The sequence below is a fragment of the Zonotrichia albicollis genome, chromosome 7, assembly GCF_047830755.1.
Source record: "Zonotrichia albicollis isolate bZonAlb1 chromosome 7, bZonAlb1.hap1, whole genome shotgun sequence".
Classification (NCBI taxonomy): domain Eukaryota; kingdom Metazoa; phylum Chordata; class Aves; order Passeriformes; family Passerellidae; genus Zonotrichia; species Zonotrichia albicollis.
In genome coordinates, this window is record NC_133825.1 from 49,186,033 (window position 1) to 49,203,487 (window position 17,455).

Consider the following 17,455-nt stretch of genomic DNA (forward strand, 5'->3'; position numbering starts at 1 on the left):
CGGGGCCAAAGTCACTGAAGAATTTTGTAGCTCACCCTATTTAATTACAGATTTCATCCTGCAACACCAAACTTTCATATAGAGCAAAGCCCTCTGTAGCCCCTTCCCTCCCCAATGCCTGCAGACTCTCATTTCCAGCTCTCGCCTCTTCCTTCCCAACACTAATGCCCATTAATATCCAGAAAGCGTCGGTTGTACCCAAAGTTTCAGGCTATTAAATCGACGAAAAATATATTGGATTTAATATGTTTGGCTTAGGAAATTTGTTTTGTGTGCTGCAGCCTAGTGCAGCTTGCTCTGAGCTTACCTCTGTTTGAATTAGAGGGTTTCGGCTCATGTGCAGCTCAGACATTGGCCCACAAGACCGTGAAGCGTGGCTGATTTTTGGAGAAACTACTAAGTAGTTTCTATAGTGATAATGATGTACTATGTGCACCTATTGGGAATATATAAAATTAGAGAGAATTTCTGTTTGCTTTGGTCCTCTTTCTAGAATAATTACAGGAACTGCCATTCATTCCCATTCTGTTACCCTGATTATTCTAGAATAACCTGGTTATTAAGGTTTAGGCGTGTTTAAGAACATACTGCAAAGTGACAACTTGTCATGTTGGTATTATCAATACTTTAAAATTTCCATATTAGTGACCCAATTTCCTCAAGATTCCTGAGTGTTTAATTTGGTGGGGAAAAGGAGGGAGGGGAGTAAATGATGCCTCTGCCTTTTCTCTATTCAAAGTAACCTTAATTTTCTGTTTCTGAATAGAAACCTTTCCCTGAGCGGCTGAAAAAAAAAAAAAAAAAAAGATTAGGAACAATTCTGTCTAACCACATTCTCAGCTTGGAAATCCTTCTGCTCCCGTCAGATGTGGTGGGGAGCACTTTGAAATCTCCCCTTGCCCGTGGCAGAGGTGCCGTTGCTAAATTCAGGGAATTATGGAAATCGGAAGTGCTGAGTGGCTGACCCCAAACCTGCTTCCCAGAATAGCACTTCACAGCCTTAAAACCCCGCCATGTTTAATGAAATATATTCCCTGAAATAGCACTTTCCCTCTGAGGCAAGATATCCTCCGCGGGGCAGGTGTATTACAGCAGGTATTTTCACTGTGATTTGGAATTTCCTTGATTAGGAGGAATTTCTCCTGCAGCAGGAGTGAAGTTTCACCAAATGAGGCACAGCAAAGGCTCTGCTCTGGTGAAGGTGCCCATAAAGCTGTCCAGAACCACACTTCGCTGACGTAGTGACAGATTGGGCCATTTTGCTGTGGTAATTACTCAATGCTTCAGCAAATGGTAACTAAATCCTTTGGAAATCAAAATGTCTAATTGCACACGCACATATGGTGTCGCCCCAGCCGTCCTGCAGAAGGTAATGGAACCAGCACACCCAAACCTTCCTGGAATTCCCCCAGCTCCAAAGCCACCAGTGACACAAAACAGTTGGCATTTGGAACAGTGTTTGGGGGAAAAAAATGGGAATAAAAGGGCTTTTGGAAAATGTGGTGTGCTACACGCAAACCTGGGTACAACAGCAGAATTTAGGTTAATTTTGTCAATAAAGAGGAAAAGTTAATGCTGTGGTGTTACTGCTCTAATCTCTGTACAGGAGCCAGTTTAGTGCCAAAATTGCAAGGATGGGCTCAGTGTTTGGTCTGGGATGTTGACACACAAGGTTCAGGATCCACACAGACCATGCCAGGGGAGCATGGAGGATTTTTGGGCCACAATTGCTCATACCAGGTCTGCTGGAGCCCAGGACCATGGGGGACACATTTCCCAAGAACCACATTGAGCACCAGATCCTGGTGGTTGAGCAGCAGAGAAGAGAAAGGGCCTTGTCCAGCCCAGTTCAACCAGCTCCTCCCTCCACACTGGAGGAGGATCCAGACCAGAAAAGTGATGCAAGACTTTGTTTGAGAGCTTTGCTTGGCACAAACAGTTGTGGCAGATGATGCTGTGGGGTAGAGGAAACAAAGTCAGGCCCTTTCATCCCACCAAAGCCAGAAATGTGGGACACCATCCCTAAACCAGGATTTGAGGTAAAATTCTTGGTCCTTTTTTGCCCTTGCTGAGGCTCAAAGTCAGGAAAATCAAAAGGACAGCATTCCTTGTGGGGGCTAAATTAATTTTAACATGTTTATTTTAGAATGACTCCATCTGAGGAATTGCTAAAATCTGACCTGTGTATCCATCCATCCATCCATCCATCCAACCATCCATCCATCCATCCATCCATCCATCCATCCATCCCTACTGCTACTCCACCAGATTTTAAGCTCTTAGGATTTCTGCTGTCAGAAAGAGGCAAACCCCCACTTCTTATTTCAACAATCACCTTCAATTACAAACATTCAGCTTTAATGCAGGAGGGTAACATTGAATTAATTTTTAATTGGGGTCTCTGGACCAGCTTCAGCCCCTTTTTCTAGAAGACACAGTCCTATGTTCTACATTTTGTAATTACCAGGCAGAAAACCTGCATCCCTTACATCTCTTCTTCTCCAAAGAATCCCAACCCCCCATTCTTGTGACTCTCCTCGGAATTAGGAGTTCTTCTTTTTATTTCTTGCTATTAATGTTTAGAAACTCTGAGGGTGTATGATTAATGCAGGTAGTGTGACTTTGATATAGGACAAAGTAGCATTAATTGTATGATATACATTATTTTTAAAACAACTACATTGTCTTCATCTTGCATAATTATCTCTTTGTTGCTGTTAATCAGGATTTCCCAAAGTGGCACACAATAAAAAGCATTAAGGTTTATGTCAGCAGATCCAAATCTGGAATCAAATCTATCTGTACCATCAGGTGCCCATTAGGCTGGTGGAATTGCACATTAAAGACACTCAGACAATACAGACGCTTTTCTCTTGCAGTAACTGAGAGAAAGGAGAAATTGGAGCTCTGGAAACAGATGTAGGAAAAGGCAGTTCCTGCCCAATCCATCACAGACAAGTGAAGAGAGGGAGAGGAGGTGAAATATTCACCCGCTGATGTTTTTGAGCGGTGCCTTAGTGAATTTCAATAATATCTTGCCACTTAAAAATATCCTCAATTTTTTTTTTTTTCGCTCAGATTTTAGGACAAGGTTGTTCTGTGTGAAATGGAAAATAAAGAAGTTGGGGGCTGCTGCACTAAAGGGGCTCCCAGGGGGGAGCAGGGCTGAGCAGGGACTGTCCCAGGGTGTCACTCCAGCCTGGGGACAAGAGTGGCCACTGCCACTTTCACATGTGAGACATGGGATGAGTGTGGAGCAGACAGGTGCCCAACAGGGGCAGAGCAAGGCCAAGGGATGCAGAAACCATCCAAGCATTGGGGCAGGCTGTGGAACAGCTGCTCTGGTGCCAGCAGCAGAGCTCAGCCTTTGCTCTGGGGCAAGAGCCATCTCCTAGAGGAAGAATGGACACCTGGACACAGCCATCCACAGGGGGTTGGTGTGTAGGATAAGGAGTATAAAGCTTACCAGTTTAAATGGCCTTAAGGCAAATGTTTTCAGTGTTCTCTATGTTCACAATGGGGCTGAGTGGGAATTTCTTCCAAGAAGCCTGGAAACACAGAGGCTTCAAGCTTTCCTTTCCGTCCTGTTCTTCCTGCACCTTTTCCTTTTTTCTTCCTCTATTTCTCTTTATTTCTTTTTAAGAAAAGCCCAAAGGAACAGCAAGGAGCCCAGGAATGTTGGACATTGCCAGCTCCCTCTCCAGGGCCCACCTCCCCTGCCATAAGAAATGCCATTGATGGAGAGGAAGGAGGATTTGTGTGACCATTTCCATCACTCCAGCCACATGAGCTCTCTGCAAAAGCTGGGCTGCGCTTCTCCTGGAGGGGACAGGGGTAGGAAGGGAGCAAGGGTTGCCTCTTGTCCTTCTGCAGGTGTTCTGTGGACCCCAAAATCCACGTGAGGATTGTGCAAAGTGAGGCAGGGCAAGGGCACGACCCAGCAGGGCAGAGACAAGGAGAGGAGCTTTCAGAAAAGCAGGAAGGCACATCAGGCCAAAGGAGAAAATGAGCCTGGAGCAGTGAAGTAAGAATGATAATACCAAGCACTTATGTTCAAAGCACTGTACAAATATTAATTAATTAATCCTCAAAGCCCGCTCTGGAGTAGATAAGCAAGTGTTATTATCCCCTCCTTGACGGGGAGTCGGAGGCAGCAAGGTTAAGTGTCACGTCCAAGGCTGCAGAGAAAGGCTTCAGAGGGTGTTTTCCAGGGATAAACACTCCAAACCCAGCCCTGAGCTCACTCCAGGACTTGGAGCCATCCTGGCAGAGTGTTAACAGCAGGCAGGAGAGAGGAAGGGACTGGATCCACCATCCCAGAGAAATCCTAAACATTTCTGCAGTCATTTCTGTCACAATTGTCACTCTGAGCTCACTCCAGGACTTGGAGCCATCCTGGCAGAGTGTTAGCAGCAGGCAGGAGAGAGGAAGGGACTGGATTCACCATCCCAGAGAAATCCTAAACACTTCTGCAGCCATTTCTATCACATTTGTCACTCTGAGCACTCTCAGTCTGGAGCAGCCCTTGAACCTGGCCAAGGATGGCCTGGGAAGGGATCAGGAGGAAGAGTCAGATGTGGCCCTGGGTGTGCCATCCACCACCTCTTCTCATCCCCTTGAGCATGTCCAGTTCCTCTTGTGACACAGTGATGTGTTTGTAATCAGCTTAAAAATAAACCAGGAGGAGAAATCAATAAATACACAAAGTTGTGTTGATAAGGAATTTAAAAAGAGTTTGACTCACCCCAATGCTTTCAAGGCTGTGGCCCCAAAAGAGGGAGCTCCACCATCTAGGGAAGTGGAAGTGTTGTGTTTCTCCTGAAATTCCAACCATCTTTCCCAGCAGAAAATCAATTCTTGAGTGTTTTCCATCTGAAGGAAAAGAGGAAGAAGGGTTCTTTCTGGAACCTGACCCAGAAATCAAGTAACAATGGATCAAGGAACTCCAGTTTGACCCAATCCCCCCTGTAAAAGGCTCCAGTTGGAAATGTTTCAGGTTTGGGTCAATTTTTCAAAAGTAATGAATATTTAGAAAAAGTGAATAGAAAGAGGAATATGCAGCCAGGAAAACACTTTTCTTGGAAAAAAGGGGCTTGTAGGTCAAAGGTGTCTACTGTTCACAATATGGATTAGAGGGGGATTTCTGTGAGTTCTGGAGGGAGCTGGGGGCAGGCAGCAGGGAGAGGAATTGCCTTTGGTCTGCATTTGTTGCTCCAGTTCCTGTTCTGACAGCAAAGCAGCTTTGATGGTAAGATGAATTGTGGGGCAGGGGCTGCAGCTCTGTTTTGGGATGTTGGTGTTTTCTCCAGCACTTTTGACTTCAGGGAGACAAGAAAAGCGAGGTGGGTGTAGAGCTGCCAGAAACAATTACAGGAACATTTGCCAATTAATCCATCACACACTGCAGCACCATTTACCTTTCACCTTCCCAATTCTGAAGAGTCGCTGTACAATCCAAATATCAAATTGTTCCTGGATACAGCAAAAAATGAGAGGATGTGGGGTTAAAAAAGGGACCCATCAATAATAGAACAATGCTCCTGATTTCCTGTGCAGCTCTTTAGACGTTACCTGATCAGTAAGTCTGGTCACTATTTCCCCAATATTCCCTTTAAATACACATTTGCATAAACCCTTCTCAGACCATGTCTCCCACACTTACTGGGATTCCTGGGAAGCAGCACAAGCACCAGGACTGGATGTGCCCCCATCCCGAAAAGTTTGTGATGGAAAACTTAGGATGGAAACTCTTCCAAGTTATTATTTAACCCTACCCTCTATTTTTGCTGGGATTCATAAACATGGGCAAGGAGAGATGTGTTTCCAGGTTTAACGAGCCATTTATAACTAATTACTGAAGCTTATTAAGTACAGCTTTGGCTTAGGCACTTTATCCCTACCTTTTCTCTACAGTATTCACCAAAATTTGGCTTCCAAAGAGGAACTAATTGAATTTCATGGTTTACACATTACTTGCACACTCTCTTTAATCCCCAGCTCTAGTTTTTTTCTTACAGATTGTCCCAGAAGAAAGCCAAAACATTAACTTTGTATTTATTGTGCAAATAAGGGTGTTTTTAAAAATTCTATCTCCACAGACACACACACATACTGGGCTGGAGCCTTTTCCAGTTCTGGTGCAACTCCATTAAATCAACATCCACAAACCAGCATGGAAACTAAAGATCTTCTATGGGTGATTACGGACAAACAGGATCAGATCAGCCAGATATCTGTGAGCTGCCAGGGAAATTGGCTCTCACCTAAAGATTTGGCTTGATTTGACTCCTGTGTGCTGGGCATGGCTGTGACACCTCCAGTCCTGTGTCCAGGTCAACAAGGACATGGAGGGGCTGGAGCATGGCCAGGGCAGGAAATGGAGCTGGGCAAGGGCTGCAGAATCCCTGAGGAGCTGGGAAGGGCCTGGAGAATCCCTGAGGAACTGGGAAGGGCCTGGAGAATCCCTGAGGAGCTGGGAAGGGGCTGCAGAATCCCTGAGGAGCTGGGAAGGGCCTGGAGAATCCCTGAGGAGCTGGGAAGGGCCTGGAGAATCCCTGAGGAGCTGGGCAGGGGCTGGAGAATCCCTGAGGAGCTGGGCAGGGGCTGCAGAATCCCTGAGGAGCTGGGCAGGGCTCACCTGGAGCAAAGGGGGCTCAGGGGCCCTTGTGGCTCTGCACAGCTCCTGCCAGGAGGGCACAGCCAGGGGGATTTGGGACCATCCCAGGGAACAGGGACAGGAACAGAGGGAACGGCCCCAGGCTGGGCCAGGGCAGGGCCCAGCAGGAATTTCCCCATGGAAAGGGGGCTCAGGCACTGCCCAGGGAGGGTTCAGTGCCCATCCCTGCAGGTGGCACCTGGAGCTGGCACTCAGAGCTCTGTGTGACAAGGTGGGGATCAAGCACAGCTTGGACTCAGTGGCCTTTTCCACCCTCAAGGATTCCATGATTTTTTTCTAGCAAAATTTGGGTGATTAACAGTTCAGTGCATGTGGGGAAAGTTCCCTCTTTGAGCTTCTCAAGGCTGACAGGTCCAAGCAATTCCTCTCTATCCAGACACAGCATTTCCTCCCAAAAGCTGGAGGAAATCCTGGGCCCGATGGTGTCAAAGGGAATAATTTGTCTTTATCCTCAGCACAATCAATATTTTACCTCAAACTCTTGTAAGCACTTTGTGAACACCTGCTTTAGCACCTGGTACTGCCCAGGCCAAACCTCATCCAGGCAGTGACGCAATCCATCAGCTATTCCACTAAATAGGAGTATTTTTATATCCCAAAACACACAGTTTGTATTTTCAGGTATATTTTAAGACCAGGCACAAGCTGCAGTCCAGCTTTTTGAAGGAGAAGCAGCATGAGGAGGAATATTCCGGGTAAATTTTTAATAAATGTGTGTGTGTGCAACCAAACAGCTGCAGCCCAAGGCATTTTTAGCAAGTTCCAGCGCTGTGCTGCTTGATCTTTACCACAACATTTCCTACAGAAACAGTGTGAGGAAGCTTGCCTGGATTTTCCAGAGGGGCTGGGGAATGCAGGTGACCTCCTGAACAGTTCAAGCAACAATTTCCAACACAAATGGAAACTTTTCCAGGGATCTTCCTCTCTTTTGTTAACTGCATCTTCAAGGGGGCTCCAAATGTGTGAGTGAGAAAAAAAAAAGCCATCTAGAGTTCACATTATTTGAAGTTTCAAGGAGGAAAATGTTAAAAGAAACAACCCTCTCTTCAGTGATAACACAGCTCAACCCACAAAATCATAGCCTAGAATTAAATTCTACCAACAACAATATATTTGGGTTGATTTTATTTTTATGAGCACAGCCTGTGGGCTGCCGTTGTGCAAATCAGCTTTCCCACTGCGAGTAAAAGTCAAAAAAATTGTCTCGAAAATCTTTTGAAAAATGCAAAATAACATTTTTTTTTTCCCCATCCAGCCCTGTCTGAATAGCTGAGATGCACCACAATTAAAGAACACATGTCAAAGAAAATAAAACCAAAATAAAGCTGAAGCAGCTACCCAGGCCTGGGATAAATCAGCACTTCCAGTTAGATCTTGGCAAAGGGGAAGCAGCAGAAGATGAAGTCTCAAAGGAGGCACTCTCAGGTTACCTCAGAGCTGGGGCCATCCCACCAATCCCCCCTCCAATAAAAGTCTGACAGGGGATTTCAGGCCATGGGGCTCGTGTTTGCCATCTGCACGCGGGTAAATCGTATCCAGAGCCGTTGCCAAAACAAATAAATGGGGGGGAAAAAAAAGGAAAAATAATTTTCCATTGCTTTCGGTTCTATGAATGCTCTGACCAAGGCACTGGAACAAATTCCTCAAAGCTCTGGGTGCTTGGCAGGGCCCAAGGCCAGGCTGGAACACCTGGGACAGGGGAATGTGTCCCCATGGCAAGGGAGGCACTGGGTGGGGTTTGGGGTCCCTTCCAACCCAAACCAGGCTGGGATTCTGAGATTTCCTGAGCAAAGGAAGGTTTTCAGCACAGGGTGTCTTGGTGCCTCCCTTGGGGACAGAATTTGGTATTTTTGATAATCCTGCCCCTGGTTATGTCAGTTTAATCTGGCTGTGATTTTGCACCCTACTGGGCGGGAAAAGGGGGAAAAGCTGGAGAGTCAAAACTGATCAACTTTAAGTTTTTTCTCCGTACCCGTACTATAAAACAGCAAACTGTGCAAACTGCTAAAACTGTATCCTTTGTTACAATATTTTTCCTCCATAAATTGTTCTAGTATTAATTTAAATAATATTCTCAAAAGTAATTGAACACACTTTTTTTAAAAACATTATAAATACCCAGATGCACTTTGAAAGTTGCAAATAAAATGTCCTTTCATTTGTACTTAGAGTCTTAAACTGAATTAAAGGATCAACTTTAATTAACTAAAAAATAACTCATCTCTCCCATTGCCCAATCTGTTTGGGGTGGACAAAAATGATCTTGCCTAATCTGCTCACTCAATATCAATTCCATCTCAGGAGGAAAGAACAAGGTGTGTGCACTAAAAAGTAGTGCAGAGATGCAGAGGGAAATGTTCCTTAAAATGTTTTAAGTGTTCTTTAGAGCTTAGATTTGAAAAAGAGCAAAGGGAAGACTTTGGCCAAAACCTGGTTGTAATTAATGGGGTTTGTGAATGGCATTTGCTGGGGAGGGCAGCAGCCTGGGTGATCTTGAGCTGTACATTTTTATACATATATATACACATATATATTTTTATATATACTATATATATATACATATATATATATATATATTATATATAGTGTATATATACTCACTCTATATATAATATATATATATATAAAATATATATATATTATATATAGTATATATCTACTATATATTATATATATATTATATACATACACACATTTTCATATTTATATTTTTATATATTTGTATTTATATGTTATAATTTTATTTATAATTTATATTTATTTTTACTTTTATTTTAATAGTTTTAATTTTTATTTATTTAGATCTTTGTCCCAGAAATATGTTCCAAAATGTGTGGATGTGGCAATTGGGGACAAGGGTTAGAGCTGGCCTTGGCAGTGTTGGGCAACACGAGGACCTTTTAGGACTTTTCCAACCTTAGCAATGCTGTGATTCTGTTGTGTCCAAGTGTGGAAAAAAACATCATGGACAAATAAAACTTTATTAAAAATGGCCCCAGGCAGCAGTGCAAGGTTCCCTGAGTGGTTTCATCCTGCTTGTCCCCAAGAGCAGCCGAGCTGAGAGGGGTCAGTGTGGGACAGCCCGGGCAGAACAGGGCTTGCCCCTTCCCCGCAGGCTCTGTGCTCTCCACCTGCCTCTGGACTGGCTGATCTGCAAGAAAATAATTCATGGAAATATTGCAGGGACCCTCAGTGCTGTCACTGCTGTCCAGGCTTCAGAAATAACCCATGGGTGAGGACTGCAGGAATTGCTTGGAGCAATTGATCCCCTTTTGAGAAGGAGGGGGATCACCCACCCTAAACCACCCAGGAGTATTAAAAACTTGTTATTCATCAACATTTCCTCTGTGTCTCCTGAGAGCATCGGAAGTCCCATCAGTGACCACACTAAACTCTGACCCAGAGCCAGCCCTGGTGAGCTCCAGGCTCCTGAATTCCCCCTCGATGGTCAGGAATGGAGCAGGGATGCTGCAAGAGGATTTCTGGTTTACCACGGGCCAGGTGTCTTCAAGGTGTACAACATTCTTCACTTGTCTAAAATCAGCCCCAAACAGCTTTTCCTGTCGCTCAGAGACCATTTCAGTGGTCACATTTAGGATTCTGAACACTTCCAGGGATGGGGCAGCCACAGCTTCTCTGGGCAAACACCTCTAGCGGGGAGCTGTGTGAACTCAGCAGCCAGGAACCACAGCAAACCCAATTATTCTTGTTAAATGATGGATTTTATTAATTCAAATGCCATAACAAACTGAAGTGACAGCCCCTGCCAGTGCTGGGGAGCATCCTTGCAAGGATTCCTTGCTCACCACACACTTGGAAGCTGAGGGATCTGAGGCTCTGCACATCCAAGAACTGGAAATTCCCGTGAGCCCTGGAGATGTGGGACTAAAAAACATCTCTGCTCTCTTTTCTCCTTTTTATCTCCCATCTTTTGTACAGTTACAGAACCAGAATGCAATAAAATGGTGCAAGAAGGCATAAAAAGGCAACTTTGCTCCCTCATGGCAGAAAGTGCTGCTCATTCAGACCTGTCCTGTCTGCCCCTGTAGGACAAGTCAGCCTTAGAGAGAATCAAATGGTCACCAAAGCTCTTCCTAGAGGTGGGAAATAGAGTAGAATGCTCGAAAAAGGGAGGTTTTCATGGTTTTGAAGTGAACAGATTGCTTGGGTGTTTTCATTGTTTTAAACTCACTATATTCAAAAGAGACTTAAAAAAAATTCTGATGGAATTTCTGTGATTCTTAAGAAGGAACAGTGTCTTAAAAAAAAAACAAAAAACCAAAAAAACACCAAAAACCAACAAAAAAAAAGGCAAAAAAACCCAAACAACATCAAAAGCAAATCAACAAACTAACAAAAAAAAAAATAATCAAGCTGGGGTTAATTGCTGCTTTCTATCCAAGCCATAATGAAGCCCAGGAAGGGCATCAGGAAGGGGAGAGGCAGCTCAGGAGCAGCGTGGGGCCACAGCCTCCTTCCCCCTCTGTCCCCCACCTCCCCTGCCCGAGGTGTGTGCTGTGATCTCAGTTTTGTAGGAATGAAGGAGAAAAAGCCTTTTTTCCAAGCAGCTCTGCAGCACTCAGGGATTGCTGGTACCAAGATCCAGCTCCGAGCCTCCACTGTGTTCCCCCCCTTCGCTCAGGCAGCATTTCATTAATTTAGAAAGCATGATCTCATTAGGAAATTCCATTCCAAAGTTTCTGGAGTTGAAAAGCTGGGGAATTTCCCCAGGTTCTCAAAACCTTTGGTCAAAAAAAGCCAAGTTACTCCCCATTCCTCTTTAAACAAATAAGGTTAGCAACCCTTTTGCCATTCACAATTCAACATTCACACTAAATTAATTTTTCCAAAAGTAATTCAAATAAAAGCTTTGCTGCTGCTACCCTTTTCAGAGCTGCAAGATTGAATAAGGCATCTGAATAAAATTGTGTATTACAGCCTTCTTTAATATTTAAGCATGACATTCATTGATTTGTTTCTTGTTTTCTGCAAACCTTGACAACATGATAAAATAAATCATAAGAAGAAAATATAGTGGTAACATCTTTTATGGACTTCACATAGTCATCAATCTCAAGCTGTGAGTGAATTATCAGTGCAGCAAAAAGATCTATGTTTTAAGAGCTCCAATAGCACACTAGCTAGAGGTTTTTCACAAGCAAACTCAAGGCGAGTGACTGATAAGCATCATTATTGTTTTCTGAGAGTCTGGTTTATAGTGTGTTGTGGAGGTGTTGGCATATATGTTTCAGAAGGAAAGGTTTGATCAATTCTAAGTAGACATCTACTAACATATAAAAAATATAACAAGGGTTCCTGCTGAGCAGTATTAAAGTACCTATTGCACCATGTCAGCATGACAGGCCCCATGTTGTGTTTTCGATTATATTTAATATAGAATTAACCTTTCTTAATGGAACATATTGTGCATGCAACGGGAGTGAAAAATATTTATTTTGACCAAAACAAATATCATCCTTATTTAGGTTTTAAGGAATACTTCTTTATTTTCAATTTATAAAACTTCTCGTCATAAAATTGTCGCAACCCCGAACTGACAGGAAGGAATAAAAGGGTTTTTTTGAGTTTTTTTTTGTTTCTTTTTTTTTTCCTGTGGCTTGTGAGCTATAAAGAAAGGAAGCGGCTGAGGGCATCAGGAGCAGCTGGGAAAAACATCTGTGGGGCAGCAAATGGGGAAGGGAGGAATGTGGGCACCACCACCCCCTTATCCACTGGTAATTCCATGAAAAGCAAGGAGCCATCCTATTGGAATTACCAGATGCCAACACTCTCCACGATGGTGGTTTCAATGGGGAGGCACATCCCTGAAAACGGGATCCTTCTGTGTGGAAAATATCAGAATTGAGGGGATGGTCTGGGGTAATCAAAGGCTGGGAAGAGAAACGTGGAACTAGGAATTAGTTGAGAGCAGAATTGAGAACAGAATTGAGGGGATGGTCTGGGGTTTTCAAAGGCTGGGAAGAGAAACATGGAATTAGGATTTGGTTGGATGGGATAAAGCAGCTCACTTGCAGGAGCTGGCACTGCTGCATAATGAGGTTATGCAAAGGTATCATCGTTTTGCTGTGAAAAATGCCACTCCCGAAAGTAACTCTTTCACCAGGCTCCCAAATGTTTTATATCTGCTAAATGGGCTAATGAAAGCTTTAGGTTTAGAAAGCAGTAGCCTAGGGATTGTAAGAGTAAATATTAAGATGTTTTCTGACAAGCTGAATATATGTGGTTTCCCACAAAATCCCACAGTGCTTTGCACTCCATAAATATCACTCCTCTTCCCTCACAACTTTTACTCCATGAAATATGATGCCGCCGTCCACTAAAACATAGCTGCACTTTCCTTGGGCTGGAGCCCCGGCACACATTTATTTATTTACATAGGGTGAGCACCATTCATCACCCTCCTAATTAATGCAGCCAGGCAGGAGGGGGTGAAGGATTTCCTTCCCCATCCCGGGAATTTTCACGGGAATCTCCTCAGCCAAAAGGAACCCCAACTCTTGGAGGCCTCTGGAGCCGGGCATCAAGCAGAGCTCGCCAAAGCCACGAGGCCAAACCTTCAAATGAATTTTTGGGGGCCATGTGGTTGGTGGCCTGGTGGGTTTGGTCAGGTAGGGATGCTCTGAATTATTGCTGTTCCAGGGTGAAATTCCTGTCACTTCAGGCTCAGCCCTTCTGGCTGTAGCTGGGGGGAGCTGTGGCCTGGAAGAGGAGACACGAAGACGTTCTTGATGCTATTAAAGAGCTGCAGAAAGATGTGAGTATTATTTGCATCCGTTTTCTCCTTTCATTAAGAAGCTGCCTGGGAGTTGAGCTTGCAGCAGTGCCCTGGCTGGGTCTCCCCAGGTTGTGAGAGCAAAGCCTGCTCAGTAGCAAAATTCAGAATCTCAAATGACGTCCAAGCTCTGCAAAATGCTTAACTTGGTAAGTGGGGAGATTTTCTTGTAAATTCAATTTTTCTTGTAATTCAATACCGCACCAGAGGTCTCACTTGATGGAAAAGAGGCTCTGTGCTCCTGGAGTGTTTTACAAATATGTAAATATTATACCTAAGCTGCCCCTGTTAATTAAATATGGCACTTTACACAAGCATATTGTTTCCAGTCTCAATGTTCTGGCTTAAATCCATCATCAGTAATTACGTTCTGTCCTTTTAAATTCTTTCCTGGCTTAATTAGCTAAATTATTCTACTTCACTTCCTGTCCCAAACTTGCAGGCAGTGCTGGTGACCCTTCTCTGTGGCTCCTGGGCTTTGTCCCCTGGTAGGAGTTGTGGCATCATCACTCATCCGTGGGGAGGTGGGAATTCCACAGGCTGGGAATTTCACAAGGATGCTGTGGCTCCCCAGTGCTGGCACTGGGCTATCACAATTTACTCAACACTTAACCACCGTTTAAATTTATATACGTTTTACTTACATTTTCTGAAACATTTTTATATAATATCTGCTCCCCCCAAATATTTTTAATTCATAATAAACATAATTCCAATTCATAATAAACGTAATTCCTAGTGTTAAAAGTTTAAAATACTTATTCCCAACTCTCCTGATACTTATTTAGATGAAGGAACTAAGGAAAAAAAATCATCCAAACCATCAGGCTATGCAAAATAAATCAGAAACTAATACCTGTTAAAGCCAAAAGTGCTGAACCAGATGAGCACATTGGAGGCACTGGACAGTACAGAATATCCAGGACTGCTAATGAGAACTCCCCATTTTTAATTTCCAGTTATTTGGATATTAAATTAATGGCTCCAGGTCTCAGGAACATGGAACAGCACCACAAATGAGAGAAACTCTGCTCAAATCCGAGAGGAGTTCTACAATTAATAAAGATAAAGCAGGGACGAGGTAGAAAAGGAGGGAGCTGCAGTTTAATATACTTATCCTATGAATATTTCTATAAAATCTCTTCAAGTTTTTTAGTGAAACAAAGTCCTGAATAGAAATGGAATATTTATTTTCAATACCAGCTTTTAGCTACCAAGATTCCATTAAAATTATGCCGGAGAAAAAAAAAAATTAAAGATATGTATCTTGCTAATAAAAATACACTTTGGTGAGAGATGTTGCAGAAGCAGAACTTCCTGTAAATTAGGTCACTTCTCCAGTAAACCATCTCCTGAACTCCTTTGTGGGAATTATGTAGGAAACAGGTTTTCTTTTCAAATCTTAATATAAAACTTGGAGAAGGAACAAGTCTTCTACCTTATTCACATTCATAAAAAAAATCATAATGTAGCATCAATATTCACTTAATAAAGAGACCATTTACACTGCTGGGCTGCTGTTCTTTTGTTTGCCAGGGTGGATTTTTTTTTAATCATATGGAAGAGTCGGTGCAGCAACATCTGTGACTTGTCAGTCATTTAATTAACCAAAGAAAAGCTAGCTATTCATTTTATTTCTGTATATGTTAATGCTAGAAACTAATAGAAAACAGCTAGTAAATTGTCCTCTGCATATATTGGACACAGCAACAATTACTCTGGCAGAGAAGATATAATAAAAGAGGAAATTTTAATAGTATTCTTATTCTATTTATTCTCAGGGGCTTCTGTTTCAAGGTACTGTAGAAATTAACAATTATTTCTTTTCATTGTTTTGATGATCTTTTTCCATTATGGCCCTATCCGACTTAAAAGAAAATATAATTTGAACTTTTTTTTTTTTTTGTATTAAATTTTCTTTGGCACCTGGAGATTTCCTTTCTGGTTGGTTACGGGGAGGTCCTGAGAAGGTTCAGAAAAATAAGCAGCAAGTGCTTCTTTCAGACAGCTGGTTAAGGCGTGTCAGTTATTGGGACAATCAAGAGAACTCAGCTTCAAACCCAGAACTTTCACATAATAAAATAATTTGCTTTTCCAGCCTTCATTTTATTGACAAATATGTCTTTCCCATATTTTTGGAATGTCTGTCATATGATACGTCTAAATACTTGCTATTGCTCTGCTATATAAAGCAATTAACTGACTTTATACAGCAAATTGTCAGAGGATTTCCCCAGAAAGCTTGGGGAAATCTAACCTACGGAACTGTTCTCCAATTTATTGACATGCTACAGTGGTGAAAAAAGTAGGACATCAATAAACAGCTTTAGCTGGAAAACTGGAATCTGATTATAAGTATTGGGAGCTGGAGACCAGAGCCTCAATTAAAATACATGGCATGGCTTTAGTTTAAAGCAGAGAGGTGCTGGGTTTTAATGGGAAAAAGCAAGGCTTGGTGAAGGGTGGGAATGCAGAAATGTGGAGTTTTACATGCCAGGCTCCCCCTGGGAGTGTTTGAACTGGATCCAGGTTCAGCTCCTCATCCCAGACCACTCCTCTGCCTCGGGGAAGCTCTGGCAGGGGGAGAACCTCGAGGATTTTGTGCAGGAAATGATCTTGTCCTCCTTTCAAGGGCACAGAGGTGGTGCAAGGGGAAAGCTGGAGCACAGGTTGAAGAAAAACAGCTCAGGACTGGCTCTGGATGGATTCCCCACTCTCAAGGAAAGTCCTTCTACTTCCCACAGAATCCACATCCCCCAAAACAGCAGGTTTGGAAATTTTGGGTTGAGAAAAACAATCAAACCGTGATCACTGAGGTTTGTACAGTAAATATTAATTAGGACTAAAACACCTGCGTAAGAAAGTGGATTAAATAGGTCTGGAAGTGCTGGATCACTCACAGGGATCTACAAAATAGCCTGAAATCCCCAAAATTCACAAATAGAATTTTAGAATCACAGAATCATCAAGGTTGCAAAAGATCTTCATGATCATCAAGTCCAACTTCTGACTGAGTAGCACCAAAACTGCAATAACAGACTAAAAATAAAGCAAATCCCAGATTTTACATCAGCCATGCCCCCCCCCAAAAAAAAATAAAAGGGCATAAATGACAGAAAAATATATATACATGATGTCAAAAAGTTATTTTTAATATAGTGAAGGAAACCTTCCTACCTGAATGTTAACTTCAAGAAGGAAACCTTCCTACCTGAATGTTAACTTCATTACTTTTGCTAGAAGACCTTGTGCTCTGCCACTGGTGGTACCTCAGCAGCAGTGCTGAGAGGGCAAGGAAGGGCTGCTGAGATTGGCTGGAAATAATTGCTTTGTTAACAAATTATCTGCCTAAGCACAGTTCTTACACCTGTGTAACTTGAGTTTTTCAAGTCTTTTTCCTGCATTTTTATCCCCACTGGTGGTTACACTAATTTGAACCTTGGTTTTATCTGTAACATCTCTTGCTGACTTTTAGGGTTGGTTTTTTATTGCCACACAAGGAGCTTTAGGGGCTTGATCTTGGCATAGGACAGACGATAAAGAGGAGAAAAGCAGAAGAAGAAACCCCAAAATGAGCTGCAGCCCTTCCTTTGGCAGTGTTCCCCCTTGGTGAGATGCATTTGAACATGTCAGGAGCCCGGTGCCACCTTCCCTGGATTGTTAATATTCTGGTTATCATGCAAGAAGTGGCTGATGAACAAGTTTAAGCAGTGTGCAAACAACATCAACATCATACCATGTCAACTTGACAGGCCTCATGTTGTGTTTCTGATTATATTTAGTCAATAAAATTAACTTTTCCTAATGCAGCGGGTTGGGAGGCAACATGACACCACAAGAGTTATTTAGGGTAAAACCTATTTGTATTCAGATTTACTAATGAGAAGCACAATGTGAGCAAAATCCCTCCTCTCATTGAATGCATTTATGGAGTGCCAGGGCTGGAGTGCCTCGAGCCCTAAGCCGTGGCAGAGGTGACAAAGCAA